The sequence below is a fragment of the Fukomys damarensis genome, unplaced genomic scaffold (assembly GCF_012274545.1).
Source record: "Fukomys damarensis isolate Sample0158 unplaced genomic scaffold, DMR_v1.0_HiC HiC_scaffold_16, whole genome shotgun sequence".
In the NCBI taxonomy this organism is placed as follows: domain Eukaryota; kingdom Metazoa; phylum Chordata; class Mammalia; order Rodentia; family Bathyergidae; genus Fukomys; species Fukomys damarensis.
Genome location: NW_022900928.1, coordinates 59,950,202 through 59,959,397, shown reverse-complemented (window position 1 = coordinate 59,959,397; position 9,196 = coordinate 59,950,202). Strand labels below are relative to the sequence as shown.

The 9,196-nt window shown below is 41.5% G+C and overlaps 1 protein-coding gene across 1 annotated transcript in view; it reads left to right on the top strand.

Moving 5' to 3' along the window:
• Window positions 1-812: 812 nt before the first annotated feature.
• The window catches only part of Ppp2r1b (protein phosphatase 2 scaffold subunit Abeta), a 46,692-nt gene continuing 38,308 nt past the window's right edge, over window positions 813-9,196 (top strand). The window contains exon 1 of the mRNA XM_033764322.1: window positions 813-883. The gene's annotated coding sequence lies outside the window, so the exon portion shown is untranslated. The remainder of the gene's footprint in view (window positions 884-9,196) is intronic.

Genomic DNA, 9,196 nt, shown 5'->3' with positions numbered 1-9,196 from the left:
TCTACTTTATTTATTTATTTATTTATTTTTACTTAATTTAATTTATTATTTTTTTAAATTTGTTTTTGAGACAGAGTTTCACTGCGTAGTTCAGACTGCCCTGGAACTCACTTTGTAGCCCAGACTGGTCTTGAACTCACAGCGATGCTCCTGCCTCAGCCTTCCGAGTGCTGGGATTACAGGCATGTGCCACCACGCCCAGCTTTTTGTATAGTTTTTTAAAAAAACATACTTTGCTCTGTTCAAGACAAATACAGAGAAGGCCCTACCTTGGCGATGTTTTCCCACCGATCTGCAGAGAGAGCGTCTCTGCAGCTGCTGCCACTTCTCTCGGAGGAGAGCAAAGGTTAATTTCATTTTCAGAGAAATGACCTGTAATATGTTCAGTTACTCAACGAAGAGATAGCATGCAGCACTCAGAAGTTAGTCTTGCCTCTTTTTTTTTTTTCACCTCTTTCTTGTGTCACTCTAAGCTTCCCTGTTATTTCCTAAAACATGTTTATCATGTTCCCATTCTCTTCTTGCCAGTGAAACACTGGTAGAGATATGGAAGAAAAGAGGCTGGTTTTTCAGTGCTACATTTGTAAAACAATCTCTCTAACTCAACCTTTCTCCTTTTCTTTGGGCCTTTGTGTTCTCACAGTCTGTGATGACTGGATATTCTGAAAAGTAGCACCAGAATTTAAATTTGCTGCCATGTTTGTTTTGTTTTTGCTATACTACTACTGCCTGACAACTTCAGTCACCCTGTCCTGCAGTGCTGTCACAGAAGCTTCTATGTCCAGCAGAGGGCATCCTACTCCTATGAAAAATTTCAGAACTCCTTTCCCGTCGGCATCTTGACACAGGCCAGTATTTTCCATATTCTTGGTGTTATTCCAGTGTAAGTTGAAATATATTTTTAAAAAATTAATATTCCTACATGGCACTCCTGTGCTATAGTTGCAACATTTCTTGGAGAAAAACATCATAAAGCTTGGCACGGTGGTACATGCTTGTAATCCCAGCACTTGGGAGGCTGAAGCAGGAGAATCACCATGAGTTCCAGGCCAGCTTGGGACCACATAGTGAATTCAAGAGCAGCCTGAATTATATAGTCAGACCCTGTCTCAAATTTTCAAAACCAAAACCAAACACACACACACACACACACACACACACACACACACATACACACAACTCCAGCAAACCAGATCATAGTTTATTAGAAGATAATAACTGCCCATCACAACAGTGGTTCCCTGATTGGTAGGCAATCTAGAAGTCGACACTTTTCTATTGATTTCAGTTTGCCATGACAGTGACTGTGTTTGTAGGTTATACTATAATTGACATGCTGGGTTGTGGGAGAAGCAGCTACTCTTAAGGACCATTACTAGTCATTCACCAATTTCCAATTTTTCATATATGAGCAAGCCATATTACATACACATTCCTAATTTTATTACTGCTAATTTATTGATGCTGTCAAAGGCAAATCAAAGGATACAAAAATGTCCAGGAGTCTCATTTGGGTGCCAACACATCATCTATAGAACAGAAACTCAATGGAAGGCGTTTAGCAAGGCCTGTGCCCTGTGAAATGAAAGGCCTTAGAAGACTTCCATTTAGTCCCATGCCTTGGCCATGTGGCGAGGTGCAGACATTTGCCAAAGGAAGTAAAATTTGTGTCTTAAAAATGTAGGATCATTGCCTGGGCATACTTGGGCCTTGAGGAACAAGGTCAACTCTGCCAAATACAGAATGGGGTTTCCCTTCTTCATGTGTATAACACCTGCTACACTCCTTTGTGCTTAATCTTAGAAACATGGAGATTATATGGATTTGGGGCTAGTGTTTTGTTTATTTGTGTGGTTTTGTTATTTATTTAAGTTTAGTTGTGTGAAGATTCAACCCAGAACCTTTGTACTGAGTTATATTTCTATCCCATCCCCGCTTTTTGAGACAGAGTCTCTCTAAGTTGCCCAGACTAGAATTGAGCTTGTCATCCCCCTGCCTGAGCTTTTTAGAATGCTGAGATTACAGGCCTGAACCACTATGCTTGGATTTTTTTTTTTTTTAATAGAGACACCCTCTAGGCTCAGATCTGTTGTGTGAAGAAATAATGAAATAACAGCTAATCTTGCTAAATATTGGGATGGGGGCAGAGTACTTGCCTACTACATATGAGTCTGTAGATTTGATCTCCAGCACTACTAAAGAAAAAAAACATTGCTTTATGTCAGGAGTGTTTTAAGCTGCCTTTTCTCATATAGTCCTGACAACGACCTTATGAGGTGATGACTATTAACCTCTTTTTATACATGGAGAAACATGATCTGAGATGTTATCTCATCTGAGATGTATTGTCCAAGACAGCCTCATTGGAAAATTGCAGACATGAGATTTAAACCCAAGTAACCTAGGGGATAGGAGTACAGCTCAGTGGCAGAGTGCTTGCCTGGCATGCTCAAGGCCCTGGGTTCCATCTGTAGCATCCAAACAAATGAAACACCAAGAGCCTGATTTCAGAAGCTCGCAATTTAACTATGACTTTCTATTCTCTATTTCATGACCTCTTTGTTGTTTTTTTGTTTGTTTGTTTATTGTGCCTTTTTTTTTTTTTTGGACAGGCTTTGCTGAACAGTTTAAACTGGCCTTGAACTCTGTGTAGCCCAGGCTGGCCTCAGACTCACAGTGATCTTCCTGGCTCAGCCAAGTGCTGGGATTACAGTAGTGTGCTACCACGCCTGGCTTGTTTTGCTTTTGTGGTTCTGTGGCTCTATTCCAGGGCCTCACAAGTGCTAGAGAAGTTCTCTGTTACTGAACTACAACCCCCAATCCCTTGTGACCTCTTTGAAATCTGTAGCCGTGACCTCCTTTCTGGATTTGTGATGAAGAAACTGGAAGGATTAGGTGGAAAGGGAGAACAGGATCTCATCAGGTTGTTTCATTTATTTATCATCTTAATTCACTTCCAGTAACCATAGCTTGAAGGTTGTCCTAAGAAGACACAGTGTACAGATTGTACATTCAGTCTTTGTAGGGGCTTTTCTAGAACACTGAGCCCCAGCTAATTTTAATCACAGAGTGAGATCAGAGACGGAGCTGATTTCCTAAAGTCGTAGAAATTAGGGGAAATTTGGTTTCTGATTACAGTCTGAGCTGGCTTTCTGCCATGATATGAACAGTACACCCAGGGGATCTTGGCATGAGTCCTTTCTTAACTCCTGTGACTTTCCTCCTAATGAGTCCACAGGGTAGATCAGATAAGGAAGTTGGAAAGACTACCATCTTCCTGGGAGACTACAGGCAAGAGCTTTCAGGGGGGCAGGAATACATTCAGTAAGCCCTACTTTTATAAAACCAAATCTCTGTCTAGCTGGAGCCTGAAGGCAGTGTGTTCAGCTGCTGGAAGCTACTACTTATGTTGGCTGGGTCTGATACAAGACACGGTGATAAGAGGCTTACAAAAATAAGAGAGAAGAAGGAAATTGGGACTGTACCCCGTGAACATAGTAGGGCTGGATAGGGTAGAGCTAGCTGGGCAGGAGAAGCCTATTATACATACATTTCTATGGATGCCACAGGCAAGAGCAGCTAGGGGGAGTAGGTACATTCTGCAGTGCAGTAACCAACAGCTAAGGATTGTTTCAGTAAGTGACAATTGTCATGAATGATTCAAAATCCAAAAAGCTTAGAGGCAATGAGGTATCCTGAGTCCTACAAAAGAAAAAGGGCATTGGTGGAAAAATAGGTGACATTTGAATCAAATTTGGAGTGCACTATGTAGTAAAAAAACAAAGCACAAATACTACACATTGAAAAAAATTTTTCCATGTCTGTTTCCCAGGTACCTGGTTACCCTGCCATAATCAACCAATCTTATTAGTTATATATATCCTTTCAAGGGCTGGGGATTTAACTTAGTGGCTCTGCTGCCAGCCTCACAAGCACAAGGACCCGAGTTCGAACCCTGATACAAAAAAAAAAGGTAGGACATATATTAGATATATATTTTTTTTCTTTTTTGCATATGAGTGCATTCTGTTTTATACAGATAGTAAGATGATATGTACTGTCCTGGATCTGACTTTAAAATTTTTTAAAGTTTTTTTTCTTTCCTTCCCTCCCTCTTTCTTTTTTTTCTGTGTGTGTGTGTGCGTGTGTGTGTGTGTGTGTTGAGGATCTAACCCAGAGCCTTGCACCACATGCTAAGCAAGGGCCCTTTCACTGAGCTACACCCCTTAGCCCATAAGATACTTTTTTAATATCCACTAAAAATTAAATTATCCATCACCTGTAACTTCAATAACACTGTGTACTCTGCCTTTTCATTAACCAAGGTTTTTTGTTTTTTGGTACTGGGGATCAAACTCAGGTCCTTGCACTTGCAAGGCAGGTGGCGGAACGACTGAGCTAAATCCCCGGCCCTACCCAAGTTTTTTTTTGTTGAGCTGTGTATAGCATCTAGCAAGATAACTAGGAGCTCTGTCTTGAGAACATTAAAACCTATAATAGGGCTCAGAGGACAGTACTTGAATAAAGGTCAAGTATTCTTGTTTGAACTGGTTTGCTGTAGCTTACTACACTAATGAATAAAGGAAATACTAATTCTGACTGCTGTTCTCAGGCAACTGGGGGCTTTCACACAGTAATCATAGGGCTCCGCATGATCTTTCTATGTGTCATAGTCAGGCACTGGACTCAATGAACTCTTGGTAATGATGCAACTTCTAGTATTTGTGAAATACTTTCCATTAACAAAGCACTTCACATTATGATCTTATTCCTCACAACTCTGAGAAGTAGAACTATTTTACCAATGGGGGGAAAAGAAACTCTAAACTCAGTGTGGTGATACACTCCTGTAATTACAGCTACTCTAGAGGCTGAGGCAGGAGGATCGCAAGCTTGAAGCCAACCTGAGCAACTTAGTGAGACCATCTCAAAATTTAAAAAAAAGCTGGCGATGTAGCTCATTATGAGGCTCTGTACTGAAAGAAAAAGAGAGAGAAAAGAAAAAAATCTTCCTGAAGGCACAAAGCAGATCTTCTAAATCATGTACCCTTTTCATTCTTTCAGGCTGGTCCTCCCTGTTGCCAAAACTCAATTGACTGGAATGTTTTCTTACTTGCTTCTACTCACTCAGTAGATAGTTACTGTTGATAATATTTGAGGACTTTGTTAGTACCACCAAACTATAAACAAATAAGTAAAACTACTAGAGAAAGAAAGCAAAAATATGAGGTGAAATTAGGGGAAAATATTTGAGCTCTATTGAATGGTGACATTGTATAAACATAAACTTATCATTAATGTCATAGTAATGATCAAATCACTACTTTTCAAAGGATTTAATACAGACCTGGAATCAGTTTATCAGGGCCATCTTGCTAAAAGATGATGGTTTGTTGTTTCTCCTTACGCCCAGGTTCTGCATCCATGAATTTAATTTACCATGAAAAAGTATCTAGACTGCCAGGTGTGATGGTGTACACCTGTAATCTCAGTACTCGGGAGGCTGAGGCAGGAAGATTGCTGCAAGTTCAAGGACAGCCTGGGCTGCATAGTGAATTCAAGGCCAGCCTGAAGTACACAGCAAGACCCTGTCTCAAAAAACCAAAAAGGAGGAGGAGGAGGAGGAGGAGAAGGTTTATATAATACTGACATTGTATTAGGTATTATAAATAATCTAGAAAAGATTTAAAGTATACAAGAGTATGTACATGGGTTATTTGTAAATATGATGCCATTTTATAGCAGTGACTTGGGCATCCTTGGATTTTGGTATTGGTGGGGTGGTCCTACAACCAGTCCTCTGCAGATCCCAAGGGAGGATTGTAGTTGGAAAACACCTCTTTGTGCTGCAGGTTTTCTTCACATGGACTGGGCCATCCCCCACTCTTGGTGGCCCTTTAAATGGGACAACAGCTTGGAAGAAGAACTTACAGTTCACACTTGGCCTTCTCTCCCAGTGGATGACTGACTCCATGGATCAGATTTGCATGAGTACCTATTTTGTCAATCTCTGTAAGAGCAAGAGAGAGGGTAACAGGATTCCAGAACTGATCCTTTTCTGTTGTGACAATTAGAGCTGCCCCCCCACCCAGGTATCGAACTCAGGTCCCTGTACTTGCAAGGCAGGTGGCAGAACCACTGAGCTAAATCCCTGGTGCTTTTAGAGCTGTTTTAAGCACAAAAACAGTTAATGGTTTTGATTCCATGTTCTTGTGCTTTCTCCTATTCTTGATGCCTTGTCTTACAGGAATTGGGCAAATCTAATTCTGTCTTCCCTTGATTCACTGAATGAATGAACTGTATAAAAGTATTAGAACTCCTTTCTTTCTCTCTCTCTTTTTCCTTTCTTTCTTTCTTTTTTTCTTCCTTCCTTCCTTTCTTTCTTCATGGTCTTACTATGTAGTTCAGGGTGCCCTTGAACTTACTATATAGCGCAGGCTGGTCTTGATCTTGATCTTGTAATGATCCTCCTGCCTTAGTTTCCTGAGTGCTAGGATTATAGGTACACCACCACTCATGTCAGAACTCTTAGCTTTTGTGCAGAACTCTGTGCTTTTGTGCTGAGAAGTTCATTTCTTGAGGGCTGCATTTAATCCTCAGACTGACCTAGGTGGTTGCCTCTGGTGCTGACCAGTCATTAATTTCTTGTGGTATATGTGGGAAGTGGATAGGAGACCAGAGAGGGCAATAGAGAGGGGAGAAGGATGTGGAAATAGCACAGTGTGCACTGTATTGATTATGTTTGGGTAACTTCCAGGAATCCAGCAAAAGAGGGATCATCTTTTTAATCTGGCAAAACCCACAAGGGATAGACACAGAATTGCTTATTGATACCCAGCTAAAGCTGTCATTTGCTTTTGCCGGACAGAGGTTGCCTTCAAAAACTAAATTTAGATCTTACCTGAGCAGATGCTTAATTACAGATGTTAGCAAATGTTTATTGACATGGAAATTGTTTTTACAGATGAACCTTTTAAATCAAAGACTTTGAAATGTCATGCACATTAGAATCATTGGGCGACTATAACATGTCTAGCTCTAGTCTTAGGGGCCTGTGATTCAGTAGTTCTGGGTAAAGGCCAAGAATCTCCATTTTCTACTTTTTTGGTGCTGGAAATAGAACCTATGCATACTAAACAGTTCTGCCATGGAGTTACACCTCCAGCCCCAGGAATCTGCATTTTTTTGTACCAGGGATTGAACTTGGGACCTTGCGCTTGTGAGTTAGGAGCACCACTGAGCTAAATCCCTGGCCCAGGAATCTGCATTTTAAACAGACATCTTGGACAATTCACATAGTTAGCAAACCACACTCCTCAAAAGACTGCTTTACAACTTGGCCCAGTTTTTTTTTTTTCTGTAGAAATTCATTTTATTCTTATTCAGACTATTTTCAAAAGAAGCCATGGTGCATTGTTTTTCTAAAAACATGCCTTTTTAGATTTATATATGTATGCTATAAAATCCATACATATATTTACATGACTGCTCCATACAAAATTATAGCACTGTGATATGTACACATCGGTAGGTACATTCTTTCCACTCATCTGCTGTGCTTATCTCATGAGGGAGGCTGAATCTGCCACCGTAAGCAGCTGCAGGCTGGCTGGGCCCAGGAGCCTCTGAGTTGGGACCTCAGCAGAGATGTGGGGTGGTTGTTGTGAAAGCAGCAGAAGCAGTGGACTGCAGGCCCTGTGCTCTGCCGGCCTGGTGGGCAGTATCCAGAGGCTCCCAGCAGTCTCCCCGCATCCACCCTGTGGTGGCAATGCTGCCTTTGAGGTGGGGGTGGCTGACCAGACCCCTCTGAGGCCATTATGTAGCCTAGACTTGCTAGGCTGGACCAAGAAACCGAATTTGAGGGGGAGGAGGCTATGGGAGGAAAATGAGCCTCCTCCCAAGCCTGGCCCCAAGAAGGGGAAAGGGCTGTAGAGGACCAGTAAGAACTGTGGCTCAGGCCTTATAAGGGGAAAGGACTGCTCTTGGGGAGGTTAGGGTGGAGGGTGGTGGCAGCCAGGGGATGAGGCCCTCCTTCCTCCCTGGGGCTCAGGATGACATCAGCAGAGCTTGGAGACTCTCTAGTTCTTAGGCTCCATGGCCACAGGCTGGGCCACCTGCCCACTGAGGGCCCAGCAGAGGTACATGCACTGGGTGAGGGGTTGTGCCTCCCCTTAACTCTGTTGGCCCAGTTTTTGAAATAGCTTCTTTGTGTTACAGTCTGTTTTAATCACTTTATTGAAGGATTTATTAGCATCTCCGTGTTTATTACCTGTTTCATTCTCACAGCATCATAGCAAGTAGAGCAGGAACCAGAGGTGATTAGTTGTATTTTACTGGGTAAAGGCCAAGCTAAAGTAGTACTGACATTGTATTAGGGTAGACATGGGGTAGACAGTGTGGTTGAGGCCTAGGGAGAGGTAGGTCACCATGAGTCAGTGACCGAGATGGGAACTGAAGTCCAGCACTGATGACTCTCAAACCAGGCAATTTTCTGAGCCCTGTTTTTCTCAGCTTATGATTTCATATTTAATCATAATTTACTCCTTAGGCCTCCAATTCATTGTGCTTGGATAAGTAAATCATATCTGACTTTTAAACAAAATAGCTTAGCATCAGTGTACCAGTTTTTGTTAGCATATCAAGGCTCTTCTAAGCCTGAATGAATATCTAGATTATAATATATACATAGGTGGAACCGAATTCATCTGCTTTTCTCTGCTTGCTTTATCATTTCTGAAGACTTTTTACATAAAATATAAGAGAATAGATTTGTCCTTTCCATGCTAGTAGGATCCCCCTCTGATCTTTAACTAGAAAAGTACTAATTTACAAACCTTATTCTCTTTCTCTCAAACTTGAGCAACATATGGATTCATTTTTAATGGAAAAGAGTCCTAGGGCCAGGGATTTAGCTCAGTGGTTCTGCCACCTGCCTGAAGACTTTTTACATAAAATATAAGAGAATAGATTTGTCCTTTCCATGCTAGTAGGATCCCCCTCTGATCTTTAACTAGAAAAGTACTAATTTACAAACCTTATTCTCTTTCTCTCAAACTTGAGCAACATATGGATTCATTTTTAATGGAAAAGAGTCCTAGGGCCAGGGATTTAGCTCAGTGGTTCTGCCACCTGCCTCACAAGTGCAAGGACCTGAGTCTGATCCCTGGTACCAAAAAAAAAAAAAAAAAAAAAAAAA